This window comes from Oryx dammah, unplaced genomic scaffold, assembly GCF_014754425.2.
Source record: "Oryx dammah isolate SB20612 unplaced genomic scaffold, SCBI_Odam_1.1 HiC_scaffold_18, whole genome shotgun sequence".
NCBI lineage: Eukaryota > Metazoa > Chordata > Mammalia > Artiodactyla > Bovidae > Oryx > Oryx dammah.
In genome coordinates this window covers 112,233,459-112,251,187 of record NW_024070202.1, presented here as the reverse complement: position 1 = coordinate 112,251,187, position 17,729 = coordinate 112,233,459, and the positions used below count along the sequence as shown (strand labels likewise).

The 17,729-nt window shown below is 47.7% G+C and overlaps 1 protein-coding gene and 2 non-coding genes across 4 annotated transcripts in view; 1 reads left to right on the top strand and 2 right to left on the bottom strand.

The window, feature by feature from the left end:
- The window catches only part of LRRC61 (leucine rich repeat containing 61), a 12,751-nt gene extending 10,171 nt beyond the window's left edge, over positions 1 to 2,580 (bottom strand). Inside the window, exon 1 of one of the 2 annotated variants that reach the window (XM_040260407.1) lies at positions 2,296 to 2,580. The gene's annotated coding sequence lies outside the window, so the exon portion shown is untranslated. The remainder of the gene's footprint in view (positions 1 to 2,295) is intronic. The other variant, XM_040260406.1, reaches the window with a different exon arrangement.
- Positions 2,581 to 6,338: 3,758 nt separating this feature from the next.
- On the bottom strand, positions 6,339 to 6,410 carry TRNAC-GCA. The gene has a single exon. It is a non-coding gene; the product is annotated as a tRNA-Cys (tRNA).
- Positions 6,411 to 9,829: 3,419 nt separating this feature from the next.
- TRNAC-GCA lies at positions 9,830 to 9,901 on the top strand. The gene has a single exon. It is a non-coding gene; the product is annotated as a tRNA-Cys (tRNA).
- Positions 9,902 to 17,729: the final 7,828 nt, after the last annotated feature.

Sequence of the window (17,729 nt, the reverse complement as noted above, 5' to 3'; positions counted from 1 at the left end):
TGGGGGGCGGGGGGAGGCCCCACAGAGGCAGGCCTGGCCCGGAGAAGCAAATGGGGGGCGGGGGGAGGCCCCACAGAGGCAGGCCTGGCCCGGAGAAGCAAATGGGGGGCGAGGGGGGAGGAGCAGGTGATGGCGGCGGGACTGCAGGTGAAGGGACAGTTCGGAGAGCCATGCGGGGGGCAGGTGTGCTTGGGCCGCTGCGTGGAGGAGGAGGGGACACACAGGGCCTCCCCAGTGGTCCTCCCCACTAACCCAGATCAGTTACAGATGTGGCGATTTTAAGGTTCTCCTGCAACAAGTCTTCAGGAGTAGACGTGACAGGTACTGAGCTAAAGATGCAGATCCATGGAAAAGTCCCCACAGAAAAGGAGGGAAAACACTGGCAGGAGAAGAGGGGAGGGTGGTTGCCCAGGCAACACACTGCGGGGAGGGTAGAGGAGGAGCAGTCTCCAAAGGTGCCCGACGGGCAGAGGGCAGAGAAACACCTAAGTGATGTTAGGGAGGGCCAAGGGAAGCCCTTCCAGAAAGGACAGACAGGGTCACTTCAGTGGGATGAAGTGGCTGGAGCCCCCGGCTACGCAGTGAGGAGCAGGGGATGCGGGTGCTTGCAGTGTCAAAGGGTTAGGAGGGGAAAGGCTTAGCTCCATCTCAAGACAGAGCAAAGGTGCAGTGGGAAGATAGGGAGGACTGGTGAAGGAGCCTCTGGAGGGTGAGGGGCTCAAGGCATGGAGCGGGGGGAGGTGGAAGGGGTTATCCTCAGAGACAAGAAAGAATCTTTTGTTTTTTTCCCCCTGACACAGCAAAGAAGGATGCTGTGGTGGCAGGCAAGTCCTTGAGTGAGGGTAAGGGGAGGACCCAGGCAGTTTATGCCCAGGACCCTACAGACTCCCAAGGGGAAGCCATATTCTCAGAGAAGGAGCAACCTGCTGGCTGAGCCTGAGGCAGGCAGGGCCTCGGCACTTAACACAGGCGCTGGCTCCACGGATCAGAGGTTTCCTAACCACCCTCACCAGTGGCTTCCCAGGTGGCTCAGGGGTAAAGCATCCACCTGCCCAGGCAGGAGACGTGGTTTCAATCCCTGGGTCAGCAAGATCCCCTGGAGAAGGAAATGGCAACCCACTCCAGTATTACTGCCTGGACAATCCCACGGACAGAGGGGCTGTTGGGTTACAGTCATGGGGTCAGAAAGAGTCAGACATGCCTTAGCACCTCAACAACAACTCTTACCAGGCCTTTTCCCACGCACAGGCCCATAAAGAAAGGGGCCACTTTTCTATTTCTCCTAGGCCTGCCTCACCCCAGCGCCTTGTTTGCAACTCAGCCTACCTTGGGCATTCAGGACCTATGCCAGAGAGACGTCTTCACCCTGCTCAGTCACCAGCCCCCACCTCTGTCAGCCCGTGCACTGGGTGGGTGGAGGGTGGGAGGGGGTGGTGCCAGCCCATCCCTGCCAGACCTGCAGGGGACTTCAAAGCACTGGATGAGCCTTCAAGTCCCGGGCTTCTCATTCCCCTGCCCACTCAAGGTAGGAGGAGATGGAAGATGGTGAAGAAGAGGATGGGACTAGAGGAACACACGGATGTAAAAGCCTAGAGCAGACCACTGTACATTTCCGGCTTTGGTCCCAAGTGCACACCTGGTTACACGCAAACCCTGAAGGAGAGGCTTGAAACAAACATGCATCAGTAGATTTCATCATATGCAAAAAGTGACACAAAATGAGGTGTTTTAAACTACACACACTTGGCTCTTTTCTGCGAGGCTGCTCTCCATAGTGGATTGAGAGCATCAAGTCCAGAGCCAGTCTATGAGGGCTTAAATCCTGCCTGTGGGCGAAGAGCTGTGTGTTCCTCCCGCTACTGAGCCTCGGTTTCCCGTCTACACAACAGGGAGAGCAGCACCTGCCTCACTGGCTTGTGAAGGATTGGTGACGTTCGGTTCAGGTCAGTTCAGTCTCTCAGCGGTGTCCGACTCTTTGGGACCCCATGGACTGCAGCATGCCAGGAATCTCTGTCCATCGAGGCAGTGATGCCATCCAGCCATCTCATCCTCTGTCGTCCCCTTCTCCTCCCGCCCTCAATCTTTCCCAGCATCAGGGTCTTTTCCAATGAGTCAGTTCTTCGCATCAAGGTATCGAGAGACAGTTCCAGGCATAGACTGACTGATGGACATGAGCCCGCTGTCCAGCGCGGGCTCTGAAGACGGGGGAGACCGGGCCGCCCGCTGGGCCGAGGTCAGGACAAGCCGCCTCGGCCCCTGGAATCCAGGGACCGCCACGCCCGCTCCCCGGCTTACCTACTGCCGAGAGTCAGGCCGGCCGGCAGGGCCGACGGAGACGGGACGCCCGCGCCGCTCCACCGGCAACCGGCCGCGGCCCCGCAGCTGGGAGCAGGGCGCCGCCTCCCACCCCCTCGCGCCAGCGCAGCAGCTGGACCTACCAGGAGGCGACCAGGGCCCAGCACAGCCAAAGGGGAGGAGTCCAGGTTCCGGGGCGGACTTCCGGAAGCGACAGCCCAAGGGATCCTCCGGGCCCACCCGCGTCCCGAGACGCCTACGTTCCTCTTGCCAGCAGTCAGCAGGGAGTGCGCAGGCGCGGCGGGCCCCGGCAGGAAACGGTGGGGTCCCGCGGGCTCCTCCGCCGGAAGTCGCTCACTGCTCTGCCCAGATAGACTTTGTTCTAGTTTAAGGGTGCTAGTTTGGAGGGGTCGGGGAGGGACTTGTTTGCTTGTTTATAATCGTGCTAGTTTAACTCTATGGTCTTGGAAGAAGCGCTGGCATGAGCTTTGGGCCGATGGCGACCAAGTCTTCCTTTTCCACTGGCCGATCCCCAAGGTCCCTTCCACCCTGGGGCCTTTAACCCACCTGAACTTGACTTTTGTGCATGATTTGAGACGGGGAGTTCACCTGACCTTTTTTCCATTTAGAGAGCTGATCCTCCTGCAGTGTGTATTGCTTCCTCTCTGATTACTTCTGCCCCCCACCCCCGCCTTCTTTCACTCCCATAGGCATAGGGATCTATTCCTAGGCTCCATATTCTAATGCATTTTTATTCTATACTAATAGTCTCTCCCTGCAGGAATACATTTCTGGTTTTTTAAGGTATGATTTAGATCCAATCAATGTCCCAATTTTAAGTGTGCATTGCAGTGGATTTTGACAAATTTGTTCACCTGCAGAACCACCTTCACAATCAGAGTACAGGATATTTCTATCCACACATACATCCAGTAATAATAAAGTAATAAACCACTTCACCTTTTCCCAATGAACCTTCCACCCTGTGCCCCAGGTAAGAGCTAATATGCCATCTGTCATGAAAGACTAGGTTTACATTCCCGGCTGCTTCATAAAGATAGCACTACACACTATGCAGTTTTTATGTATAGCCTCTTAGGCTTAACGCAATGTTTCCGGGATTCAGCCATGCTGATGTATGAATCAGGAACTCATTCATTTTTATTGCTGAGTAGAATTCCTTTATATGAATGTAGCATAATTTGTTTACCCATTTACCCTTTGGAAGACTTGGATTCTTTTCAATTTTAGGATATCACAAATAAAACTGCTATGAACAGACCTGTCTTTGTGAGGGTAGAGGTTTTCATTTATCTTTGGTAAGATAGGCGTGACCATGGTGGGGTCTATGGCAAATCATGATTAACTCTGTAAGAAACTGCCAAACTATTCTCCAAAGTGTTTGTGCCATTTTATATTCCTGGGAACAATGTTCAAATTGCCTCCAAATCCTCATCAGCACTTTATTGTCAGCCCTTTTCATTTTAGTCATTTGCATTTCCAGGTGAATAATAACAGTGATTACATTTTCAGGTGCTTATTTGCCATTTGTCTGTCTTCTTTTGTGAAGTGTGGTTGCAAATTCTTTGCCTACTTTAAAACATTGGGTTTGTCTTACTGTTGAATTCTTTATATATTTATATTTGGCTCAGTTCATTATATATTCTGGATATATGCAGTGCAGATATTTTCTCCAAACTTTCTTAACAATGTTTCGAAGACCAGTAGTAGAGATGGCACTGTCTGATCTCACCACCATCACCCCCACACAGAGGAACCAGAGATCAAATTGCCAACATCTGTTGGATCATAGAAAAAGCAAGAGAGTTCCAGAAAAACATTTATTTGTGCTTTACTGACTACACCAAAGCCTTTGACTGTGTGGATCACAACAACCTGGAAAAGTCTTCAAAAGATGGGAAAACCAGACCACCTTACCTGCCTCCTGAGAAATCTGTATGCAGGTCAAGAAGCAACACTTAGAACTGGACAGGGAACAACCGACTGGTTTCAAACTGGGAAAGGAGTAAGTCAAGGCTGTATATTGTCACCATGCTTATTTAACTTATATGTGGAGTATATCATGTGAAATGCCAGATTGGATGAAGCACAAGCTGGAATCCAGATCGCCGAGAGAAATATCAATAACCTCAAATATGAAGATGACACCACCCTTACGGCAGAAAGCAAAGAGGAACTAAAGAGCCTCTTGATGAGGGTGAAAGAGGAGAGTGAAAAAGCTGGCTTAAAACTCAACATTCAAAAAACGAAGATTATCACTTCATGGCAAACGGATGGGAAAACACTGGAAACAGTCACAGACTTTCTTTTCTTGGGTTCCAAAATCACTGCAGATGGTGATGCAGCCATGAAATTAAAAGACTCTTGCTCCTTGGAGGAAAAGCTATGACAAACCTAGACAGCATATTAAAAAGCAGAGACATTACTTTGCCAACAAAGGTCCATCTAGTCAAAGCTGTGTTTTTCCAGTAGTCATGTACAGATGTGAGAGTTGGATCATAAAGAAGGCTGAGCACCAAAGAATTGATGCTTTCAAACTGTGGTGTTGGAGAAGACTCTTGAGAGTCCCTTGGACTGCAAGGAAATCAAACCAGTCAATCCTGAAGGAGATCAACCCTGGGATTTCTTTGGAAGGAATGATGCTAAAGCTGAAACTCCAGTACTTTGGTCACCTCATGAGAAGATTTGACTCATTGGAAAAGACTCTGATGCTGGGAGGGATTGGGGGCAGGAGGAGAAGGGGACCACAGAGGATGAGATGGTTGGATGGCATCACCAACTCAATGGACATGAATTTGAGCAAGCTCCAGGAGATGGTGATTGACAGAGAAGCTGGTGTGCCGCAGTCCATGGGGTCGCAAAGAGGCATGACTGGACGACTGGACAACAACCACACTGATATAAAATTGAATAATGGGGCACCTGGGAGGGGGCACTGAGGTGAGGGGATGGAGGGGAGCTCTCTGTACTTTCTGCTCAGTTTTTCTGTAAAATTAAAACTACTCTGAAAAATAAAGTCTATTAATTTTTTAAAGTGACAGCAGCAGGTTTATTTGGATTATGAATCAGAGACCTTGTGATCTGTGTTTAAATGATCTAACTCTGAGCCATTATCTAAAAAGCATCTTTCCACCCATAGCACAGCCAGTCACCCAGATGTTTGTGGCTTCCAGAACCTGGGGGTCTGCCCCATGGCAGAAGCACGATTTTCCCACCAGGTCTTCTTCCCACCCTCTCCCTCCTTGCTCCTGGCCCTGTCGAGGGCACTGGCTTTGATAAACATATGTGCATGCTAAGTCGCTTCAGTCGTGTCTGACTCTTTGCGACCCCATGGACTGTAGCCCGCCAGGCCCCTCTGTCCATGGGATTCTCCAAGCAAGAACCCTGGAGTGGGTTGCCATGCCCTCCTCCAGGAGATCTTTCCATCCCAGGGATTGAACCTTCATCTCTTAGTCTCCTGCATCGGCAGGCAGGTTCTTTTATCACTTGCGCCACCTGGGAAGCCCATGTTCAGGCAAAATGCGCTTGAGACTCATCCAGTGTCATCTCTCCCCAAATGTGTCTGATCGGGCAGATAGTGCTGGTCGCGTAGGAAGAGCAGAGAATGTGTTGTTTTTCAAATAAAAGTATTCGGATTTGTCCCCAGCGTCTGCGGGGGCACAGCTGCTAATTCAGTTGGCTCCTTGGACCTTCCTAACTCACTTGAAAAGAGAAATAATAATATAAATAGCAATTGGAAGAGCTGACCAAACACACACAGCTCTTAGGGTCAAGACAAAGCCTCTAACGCTGGATGAGGAAAACTTCCAACCATTTCCTGAGTCAGAAGATGACCTTTCTTACCTTTCCTCTCCTCTCCTTACTCCTTCCATGTTCAGTTTGCTAAGCCCCCCTGGAGGAAAGTAGCCTAATTTAAAAAGCCTCCCAACAAGCGGGGTTGGGGGTGGAGGTGAAGGTTGGTGGTACTGAGATCTAATCTACAGTGACCACGTATGTGGTCTCCAGATGGAAAGAAAATCAGCAGGGGGCACCTGGATTTGAACCAGGGACCTCTTGATCTGCAGTCAAATGCTCTACCCCTGAGCTACACCCCCAGGCCATTCTAAGTTCTGAACTAGCACCAATTCACTATGTCATAACACCCAGGTATGCAGTTACCATCCACTCTCCGAGAGCCAGTGGGAACCTGTAGAACGGCATCCCTCAGTAACGCCCTCTGGTCTCCAACCTCCCCTGCACCTCCCACAGAATACTTCTTGGATGATTTCTCTACAGACTATGTCAGCTGTTTTGTTTTTTTCTTCCATGTAAAACTAATTATCTCATCCATATACGTTTTGTCCTGTGGATTTATACCTTTTTACTGCTTTATTATCGTTGTTCAGTTGCTAAGCTGTGTCCAACTTTTTGCGACTGCACGGATTGCAGCACACCAGGCTTCCCCGTCCTTCACTATCTCCTCGAGTTTGCTCAAACTCATGTCTAGTGAGTCAGTGATGCCACCCAACCATCTCATCCTCTGTCGTCCCCTTCTCCTCCTCTCCTCAGTCTTTCTAAGCATCAAGGTCTTTTCCAGTGAGTCAGCTCTTTGGATCAGGTGGCCAAGTATTGGAGCTTCAGCTTCAGCATCAGTCCTTTCAATGAATATTCAGGGTTGATTTCCTTTAGGGTTCACTGGTTTGATCTCCTTGTAGTCCAAGCGACTCTCAAGAGTCTTCTCTAGCAATCACAATTCAAAACCATTAATTCTTTGCCGCTCAGCCTTCTACGGTCCGACTCTCACATCCAGACATGACTGCTGCAGAAACCACAGCTTCAGCTATACAGACCTTTGTTGGCAAAGTGATGTTCTGCTTTTTAATATGCTATCTAGGTTTGTCATAGCTTTCCTTCCAAGGACCAAGTGTCTTTTAATGTTGTGGCTACAGTCACTATCTGCAGTGATTTTGGAGCCCAAGGAGATAAAGTCTGTCACTGTTTCCACTTTTTCCCCATCTATGTATCATGAAGTGATGGGACTGGATGCTACAATCTTAGTTTTTTAGAATGTTGAGTTTTAAGCCAGTTTTTTTTTTTTCACTCTAACTGTTGCTTCTTGACCTGAATACAGGTTTCTCAGGAGACAGATAAGTTGGTCTGGTATTTCCATCTCTTTAAGAATTTTCCACAGTTTGTTGTGATCCACACAGTCAAAGGCTTTAGAGTATCAATGAAGCGGAAGTAGATGTTCTTCCGGAATTCTCTTGCTTTTTCTATGATCCAATGCATGTTGGCAATTTGATCTCTGGTTCCTTTTCTAAATCCAGCTTCAACATCTGGAAGGTCTTGGTTCATGTACTGCTGAAGCTGGGTTTGAAGGGTTTTGAGCATTACCTTGCTTTCATGTCAAATGAGCACAATTGTATGGTCATTTGAGCACTCTTCAGCATTGCCTTCCTTTGGGATTGGAATGAAAACTGACCTTTCTACTCTTGTGGCCACTGCTGAGTTTTCCAGATTTGCTGATATACTGAGTACAGTACTTTATTATTATTTATCATAATTAGGAAAATGTTATTTTTTAAAATTGTGTAAGTGAAAATATAGGCACTAATAAGTAAAATTAACTAACTGTGTAGCCAGACCCATGAACCATGCATGCATTTCAAATTTTTTAAAAATTTGATACTTTGGTGAGAACAATTGAATAATAAAGTTGTCTTTACTGATACTTTATAGCATTATAAAATACATTTTTTAGGTATAAAGAAAAATAACTTCCAATCTAGAATTCTGACAAGATCAGGTGCGTTTATGGTGTTATAGCTGTAAACTCAATCTATAATTCTGAACCCAGGTAAACGGACACTCAAGCAAGAGGACAAAAGAAAGACATTTCAGATGTGACAAACCTAAGAGCATTAACTGGATCAGAACCTCAATGAACTAAGGAGAAAGAAGGGAGATGAAGCCAGAGAGAAACAAGGAAATGCAAAGCTGAAGGATGACTCCCCTGGAATATCTGGAGCCGCCTTCTCTCCTGAGCTACTTGCCTCTGTGGGGCCAATCTCTGATTCCTCATCTGCAATATACGTGTAATAATACAACCCCCTGGGCTGAATTTTTCCGAGGCGGGCTGAATTTTTCCGAGGCAGACTGAGATCTTCAGCTTGAAGGGGGCTGCTTTGGACAGAACAGCTGGATCTCCTTGGCTCCCTTGAATGAGTTTTCCCCATATTGGCAAAAGCTTCTTTAGATTTAGTTTCCTGAATGGTAAACTGGGAAGAGAGGTAATCCAGGACAAAGAAGATCCTGCCAGGGGCTCCCAGCAGGCAATGGGAGGAAAGAGTGGGGGGTTTCAGGTTATGGGACTTTGGTGGAGTGGAGGCACCAGTGCTCAGCAAACACACAGATGAGGCAAGGGTGAACAGGTGCCCTGGGTGTGGCTGCGAGTGTGAAATGGCGTGGTCGCAGATGTGTGGACCTAGAGCAGCAGTTCTGAAAGCATGGCCCCAGACCCCCAGGATCAGCGTTACCTGAGAATTTTCCAGCCCAGACATCCCTGTTTTAACAAGTCCTCCAAGTGATTTTGATGCACCCTACAATTAAGAACCATGGGTCTAGAGCAGAGTTCAGAGGATGAGCAATCTGATTGTGGTCCTTGGTGTTCATTCTGCCTCTGCCCACCAGCTCAGTCTGACGCTGGGGCAGGTGCTAGAATTCCTAACCCCTCCCTTCCTGGGGGTTCAGTACCTAAGGCTTCCTGCAGGTGGCGCACAAGGGAGCCGATATAGATCTGTGACAGGTGTTTCTCAAAGTGGGATCCCCCAGACCCTCAATAAGAAGCTTGTTCCTAACCCCACATCACATCTGCAGGTTTGACAAGCTCCCAAGATGATTCCTGAGCACAGGAAATCTGAGGACTGGCCCGAAGGGTGCAGCGTGCCCAGGGTCAAATCTGGTGTCCCCGTTAGCTTTTCCCTGCGGTCCTTCGGTTGCATGGCACTGTGTGCTCTGCTAAGCCCACACTCTAGTTCCCCTGATGGTCCCAACTCATCATTAATCTAGTAAAACGCTCCTCTTCTGTAGCCTTTACATTTTTTGACCGATAGAGCATAGGGAAAAGAGGAAGATAAGAGACTCACTGGCTTAGTTATAAGGTCCTGAACCCAAAGTCAGGACAAGTGGATTCCGGTCCTGAGTTTATCTGTAACGAGCTGTGTGTGCTTGGGCAGACCAGAAATCCTGAATCTCCGTGTTGAGACGCCCATTGTGAAGGGCATCGACCAGAGACCCTGAAGGCCTCTCCTGCCATGAATACCAGTGTCTGTGCTTTTCCAGAAAGAGCAGCGAGGTGGTTATAGGGAGGGGGAACCTGTTGCTTGTTTTGCATCAAGGGAGTAAAATTATAGTGAGGCTGGTTTGGCAGCTTTGAGCAGGCCCAGCCTGGTGAACATCTTGTGGCAAAAATTTATAGGAATGTTGGGCATGGCGACACAGGTAAAAGGTAGTACTAAGGCCTCTACTTACATCAGGGGGTATAGCTCAGGGGTAGAGCATTTGACTGCAGATCAAGAGGTCCCTGGTTCAAATCCAGGTGCCCCCTGCTGTCCTTCACTTTTGCTAGCTGGAGCTGGTATTGAAGATTCAGCTCCTTTCCCTTATCCAGGGCCTCAGGATACCAAGTCCTCTCAACTCTGAGGTAACTGAAAACCCTGTCTCTGAACACCGCAACTCTAGAGTGATACGTTCCTCCAACAACAGCTTTTCATTTCACTTACCACTGGTCTTGTTCTACACAGGCTTGTTTCTACATGTTTTCATTGCCCTAAGTCAGTGCTGTGTTGGTAAGTGTTTAACAACCAGCTCTTGAGGGGAGGGGAAGCATTGATTTGCAGTGTTTTCCAACTTCACGGTATAAATAATCTCACCAAGTCCAATGTCAAGCCACAAACACAAGATCGCTGATCATGGTGTTGGGAAGACATGCTGACAGGTGACTCCCTCGAGCAAGTGGGCTCAAGCACACCACTGCTCCTGACCCATCTTCCCTATAGTGGCATGGGCTCTTTGACCCCCACACTATCCTCACAAAGCTTACACAAATAAGAGCAATGGCTATCACAGAATCATCCATTTACTCAAGACATATTTGTGTTCTACTTGATGCCAGACACAGGAGAGACAGAGCTCAGTAGGAACTGTCTGTGGTGAGCAAGGGAATCAAATGAAGAAATGGTCAAATGAATGTAAGGATAACTAGATAAAAGAATAGAGTGCTAATTTAAAAGAAAAGTGGGGGGAAAGGGGGAAAAAGAAAAGAGAAGGACTTCGGTAACTAGCAATATACTGGTTGAGAGTTGCTTGGACTGCAAGGAAATTAAACCAGTCAATCCTGAAGGAAATCAATCCTGAATATTCATTGGAAGGACTGATGCTGAAGCTGAAGCTCCAATACTTTGGCCACCTGATGTGAAGAGCCGACTCATTAAAAAAGACCCTGATGCTGGGAAAGATTGAACGCAGGAGGAGAAGGGGGTGACAGAGGATGAAATGGTTGGATGGCACCACCAACTCAAAGGACATGAGTGTTAGCAGCTCCAGGAGATGGTGATGGACAGGGAAGCCTGGCATCCTGCAGCCTAGGGGTCACAAAGAGTTGGACACGATTGAGTGACTGAACTGAACTGAATCCCCCCCCCCCCAACACACACACACTGTCTCCTTCCATCTCTCTTCCTGGCACTAGCTGTATGGGATTACGGGGACTTGTAGCTAAAATATATAAAGAAATTCCATAAATCAGTAATAGAAAAGCAACAAACAATATGAACAAATTAGAGAAGTCGAAATCCAAATGTCAACACACAGATGAAGAGAGTCAGGCTCATCAAGTATTATTAGTGAAATGTAAGTTAGAACAAGATACCACTTTACACACATTATCTGGTTGAAAAAATAAAAAAGGCTGAGTAACAGATGAAGCCCAGGAGTTCCTATAAGTGTTGTCAGAGTGTAAATAATTGCTTTGGAGGACAATTTGGTAATATCTTGTAACATTGAAAGTAAACATCACCCACAACTCTGCTCTTTACATGGAGACATACATCCTAGAGAAGTTCCAGCACATGTGCACAAAGACCGATGTAGGGATGCTCATTGTAACAGGAGAACCTGGAGTAATCAACAAGGGAGTAGAAACACAACAGGTATATCACCCTGTGCTAGACCTGTCATTACGCTGCGTCAGTCAGCTATGCCACCATGACGTTGCATATCAACACCTGAAAACCCTGACTTGGAACAATAAGCATTTCTATTTCACTCATGTGACTCCGCTTCTGCTGAGGTTTGGCAACACTTGGCTCCAGGTCATTTTGTGGTTGGTCTGTTTGCCATGTTTCTTCTATGGCGTTGGTAGGCTGCCCAGGGAACACACCTCATGATGAAGACAAAAGCACAAACCACCCGCTCAGGGGGCCACCAGAGCTGGAGAAACCCCAGGAGCATGCACATGCAAGCCCTAGCAACTGCTGGTAGAAGAGTATGCCGATGGCAGTAACTTCCTGACAGCACGTCCAGCCTGCAGCACAGGGCAGGAGGACAGCGCTGGCAGCCCGAAGTCGGCTAGTGTGCGTGGAAGTATTCAGGCGAGGGGAGCTGCAGACGACACTGACTGTGACTATTAGGAGACACGTCTGTTACAGCTGGTCAGCAGTTCTGACCTCTGTTAACAGAACAGGTAACGATGGGGCTACACTGTTGTTTCCATCTGCTTTCCGCGCTTATAAATGATGGGAAGCGTCTTTTCATGCTGGAAAGTCACTTCTACCACCTCTTTTGTGAATTGCCTGCTTGTCTCCTTTCCCATTAACCTGCTGTGTCTTATTGATGACCTCGGTACATGTGTTTGTTGTTCAGTCACTCACTCGTGTCTGACTCTTTGCAACTTCATGGACTGCAGCATAGCAGGCTTCCCTGTCCATCACCAAGTCCTGGAGCTTGCTCAAATTCATGTCCATCAAGTCGGTGATGCCATCCAACCATCTCATCCCTCTGCTGGCCCCTTCTCCTTCTGCCTTCAACCTTTCCCAGCATCAGGGTCTTGTCCAATGAGCCAGCTCTTCCCATCAGGTGGCCAGAGTATTGGAGCTTCAGCTTCAGCATCAGTCCTTCCAATGAATATTCAGGGTTGATTTCCTTTAGGATTGATTCATTTGATCTCCTTGCAGTCCAAGGGACTCTCAAGAATCTTCTCCAACACCACAGTTCAAAAGTATCAATTCTTTGGCACTCAGCCTTCTTTATTGTCCAACTATCTCATCTGTACATGACTACTGGAAAAACCATGGCTTTGACTATATGGATCTTTGTTGGCAAAGTAATTTCAATACGCTTTTCAGTACACTGTCTGCTTGTCAGAGCTTTTCTTCCAAGGAGCAAGTGTCTTTTAATTTCATGGCTGCAGTCACCATCTGCAGTGATTTTGGAACCCAGGAAAATAAAGTCTGTCACCGTTTCCAGTGTTTCCCCGTCCATTTGCCATGAAGTGATAATCTTCACTTTTTGAATGTTGAGTCTTAAGCCAGCTTTTTCACTCTCCTCTTTCACCTTCTTCAAGAGGCTCTTTAGTTCCTCTTCACTTTCTGCAAGTGATGTCATCTTCACATTTGAGGTTATAGCTATTTCTCCCAGCAACCTTGATTCCAGCTTGTGCTTCATCCAGCCTGGCATTTCACATGATGTACTCTGCATAGAAGTTAAAGGGTGACCATATACAGCCTTGACATGCTCCTTTCCCAATTTGGAACCAATCCATTTTTCCCTTGTTGGTTCTAACTGTTGCTTCTTGACCTGCATACAGGTTTCACAGGAGGCAAGTAAGGTGGTCTGGTATTCCCATCTCTTTAAGAGTTTTCCACAGTTTGTTGTGATCCGCACAGTCAAAGGCTTTAGCATAGTCAGTGAAGCAGAAGTAGATGTTTTTCTAGAATTCCCTTGCTTTTTCTATGATCCAATGCATGTTGGCAATTTGATCTCTGGTTCCTCTGCCTTTTCTAAATCCAACTTCAACATCTGGAAGTTATTGGTTCACATACTGTTGAAGCCTAGCTTGAAGGATTTTGAGCATTGCTTTGCTAGCATGTGAAGTGAGTGCAATTATGTGGTAGTTTGAACATTCTTTGACATTGCCCTTCTTTGGGATTGGAGTGAAAACTGGCCTTTCCATTCCTATGGCCACTGCTGAGGTTTCCAAATTTGCTGGCATATTGAGTGCAGCACTTTAACAGCATCAACTTCTAGGATTTGAAATAGCTCAGCTGGAATTCCATCACCTCCCCTAGCTTTGTTTGTAGTGATGCTTCCTAAGGCCCACTTGACTTCGTACTCCAGGATGTCTGACTCTAGGTGAGTGATCACACCATCGTGGTTATCCAAGTCATTATGATCTTTTCTTGTACAGTTGTTCTGTATATGTCATGGGTTGCAATCCATTCCCCTTGTCTGTCATTCATCTTTTTTGCTTTGCAGAAAATCTAAATTTTAATTAAAGTTTATCCATTTTATCTTCATCACTGCTGGATTTCTTTGTTTCCCCTCTTACTTAGACCTTTCCCATTATTAGGTAATTTTTTAAAATTCCCCTGTTTTTTTCTGGTACATTTATAGTTTCATTTACATTTGTTAAATCTCTGATCCAGCCGGTAGTAATTTTGTCACCAGGAGGGAGAGAGTCCCCACACTCCTCATTGCCTTTACTCATCTTCCCCTCACAGATTTGCTTTGCATGTTTATCAGTTTGAGCTTATTTTTAGACTTTTCTTTTATTGACTTGTCTTTTCATGTGCTAACACCATTGTTTTCATTTCTGTAGCCTCTCATGTTGTGACTTCACAATACTTTTAAATATCTGGGAGGGCTAGTCAATATTCTGCTTTTTAAGAAATTTCCTGGTTGTTTCTTAAACATTTATTTTCCCCAAGAACTTTAGATTTAGCATATCTAGTCTAGTACCCATTCCCTCTTCATCCCCATACCCCCAAAGCATGAGTGTTTTATCAAGAAGACAGTATATTTATAGACTATGTTAAGGACATTTAGCACAAAGCACAGAAATACAGCTGCATAAACAAGCTCTGGGTACTTTTTGTGGCACGTATTTCCCAGGTTCTATCTCACACATCAAAGCACTCAGGGTGCTTGCCACTTTCTGCTCCACAAGGTGGATCAGTGTAGAGTCCGTGATGGGAATAAGAAAAGGTGAAGGAAGCTGAGATCCTGGCAGAATGAAGGGAACCATGAAGGTAGAGTTACTATGTAAAAGTCACGTGATTGGTTGATGGCATTTATTGAGGAGGCAGGCACTATTAACCCATTTATCACACAGTCACAACCTCTACAGGGCTTCCCTGGTGGCTCAGATGGTAAAGCGTCTGTCTGCAGTGCAGGAGACCCAGGTTCGATCCCTGGGTTGAGAAGATCCCCTGGAGAAGGAAATGGCAGCCCACTCCAGTATTCTTGCCTGGAAAATCCCATGGACGGCGGAGCCTGGTAGTCTGCTGTCCATGGGGTCGCAAAGAGTCGGACACAAGTGAGCAACTTCACTCTTCACTCAGAACCTCTACAAGGCAGGCACTAGTAGTGTCATACCAACTGGGTGATAAAACCGAAGCTCAGAAAGATTAAATAACTTTCACTCAACTAATTACTGGAGAAGCTAGACTTTGAACTCAGGCAGCCCAGTTCCTGCGGCTCAGTCGAAGTAAACGGCCTCTGGGAGGCTGACCAGACAGAAAAAAAGAGAAAAATTTGTTGCTGAATCAATTGCTGCAGACCAAGAGTGCAGCTGTTGCCCCTGGTATCAGGACGGGTGAAGGCTGCAGGCTATGTCATGATCCTGTTGCAGCAAAACCAGAAATGAGTGAACAGCCTTTGGCACATACTGGCCAAACAGGCCTACAAAAGTTAAACAACCTTGGGTATTCTTTAGCTGTTCCCACTAACAGACGCTTGTAGCTGGACTTGTTCTTCACCGAGCTAATTACTCTCTGCTCCATATAGATTACAGCCTGCACCTGGCATTCTTCTTCCCCCATATATTCTCTTGTAGCATCCTGCATTTCAGAAAGGTCACAGGCCGATAACTTCAGAGACACCAGACCCAGCTATTGAGTTGCCTGGTGCCAGCTGTAGTCACTCTGAAACTTTGCAAGAGGGGAAAAAAAAAAAAGGCAAGACCTTCAAGAGTATATAAATCCTCTCCCTACTCCCAAGAGAAGGGGACACAGCTCTTCAGGTTCTAGCCTGCTAGTTTGCATCCCTTTTGCCTGGCAAAAAATAATAAAGCTACTCTTTTCAATTTCCCTCAAACTCTGTCTCCATGTTTCTATTAGGCACTGGGGGACAGGAAGCCCAAACTTTGGCAACAGTCCTTGTGGCCCCATGCTCCCATTGTATAAGACAGGGAGTGGTCAGGCACAGAGGATCACTCATTGATGTCTCCTGGGTCTTTGTCAGGGAAGGAAAGGCTGACCTTTACTGCAGAGGGAAAGCCTTGCTGCCATCACAGCCCTTAATCCCCAGATCAGGAAGCTGAGGTGGGGGCTGTATGGGTTTCTGAGAATATCCACCCAAACCCTTTTTGGAGCAGATGCCTGCAGGGTGAGCCAAAGTTCAGCTGGGCTTGTGTGACACCCTGTCCTTCACCTGGCCTCTGCTGGACCATGTGGCACTGGGATTAGAGTCCACTCAGACACTCCATAATCCCTGAAGGCTTTGGTGCTCCTGAAACTGCTAGATGACATTTCCAGAGGCTCCACGGAGCTCTGGCTCTTTATGTCTCAGCACAGAAATACCACTGCATGATTCCAAAACTCAGGTCCTAAGACCTGTGTGGGCCTGCCTAAGAATGACCCAGAGCACTGGGATTAAAAGTCTGGGATCCTCGATCCAGCCCTGGAGATCTTTTTGTGATGGGCCTGGCTTTAGTCCCAGCATTCTATGGGTCTGTTTGTTCTGGGTGATTCTCATCCAGGTTCATTACATGGAGCGTGGGCTGAGCTAGTGCAGACTTTGGTCACCGGCCCTCACCCTTCTGGCTCCAAGTCAAGCAGAACTGCAGTGGCTGCCAACTGACTCCATTTCTGGAAACCCCAAGGCTTATAAACAAAAATCATGCCCCGCACGTGACCCTGGAGGTTCTCAGGAGCGGACAGCAACCACCTCCACTTGATTTCTCTGCTCTTCACATTCCCAGTGTTATCTGCACACTGATTTTTTTTCAAAGCAACCCAAAGGCCCTCATCACAGGCCTTGGTCTAGGTGTTTCATCAGGGAGGGTGGCCCTACAGCCTGCAGTTAACAGACACCTTCATCCTCTCCACTGGGCCGATAGGTGTCCCTACCATAGACTGGAATGTGCCAGGTCTCAGGATGTTGAGGTGGGGATAAGTCACGGAAGATCATTGGGAAGCCTGGCCTCACAGGAGCATCCAGTTGCCAAGGCCCCTTAGTTCTCCGCCCTTTGGATTTCCCCTGAAATACCTGGCTGTTGCAGTTACATATCGTTCAGTGACATTTCACCCAGGCTCCAGTACCATCTGGGAAATCTTCCCCATTCCCTATAACTGCCACACCCTCTAACATCACTGCAGAGCAGTTGCACCCCCAGTGACAGCATAATCTGGTCTGAGGTCTCCATCCTTTTGGCAGCGCCGCCCTCTGCTGGCCAGCCTCTATGAGTGCAGCTGAGCTAAGCTTTCCACTCTGCCACTAGGGGTGGGCAGGGGTGTCCCACCCTAGCCCACTGCCCATCTTCAGGGATCGTTTGCTTCATGTAGTGAGTGTCTGTGTCAGAGGCAGTCATTTACTGATTCCCATCCCACTTGGCAAGGGAAAGGCTTGAAACAAATAACAAGCCCGTCCACACCCAGCACTAGGAGACTCGACCAACCTGGCTTGGCTTCTGGCTGCCTAAGCCACATCGCTGGGACAATCTGGCCACATTGGGTTCCTGTCTGACCAAGCTCTGGGCTGTCAGAAGGATGTACTGTTAGAATATACTGTCTGTTCTAGCCAGTGCCCGACCACGGGCCTCTGACCCCCACCCCTCCACCCTTTCTTAGTGCATTCATGGTTGTGGATCCTCCTCGGTCCCTCTGGGAGAGAGATGTATCTCCTGCAGCCCCGGGGTGGCTCTTAAGAACCCTCCTTCTGAGATGAACTCAGGAAAGCTTGGGCCCGTGTCCCATTCTCAGTGGCCTAGCCGCACCTGTGCCTACCAACCCTTTGTGACTTTTCACTCCTGGCTCTGCTTGGGCCCTGTCCACACCTCCCCTCTGCTTTCACCTTCCTGCCAAAATGCCCAGATCCCGCAGCGTTCTCATTTCCCTGTCAGTTGTTACAGAATAAAACGTGCTTTCACAGCTTTAACT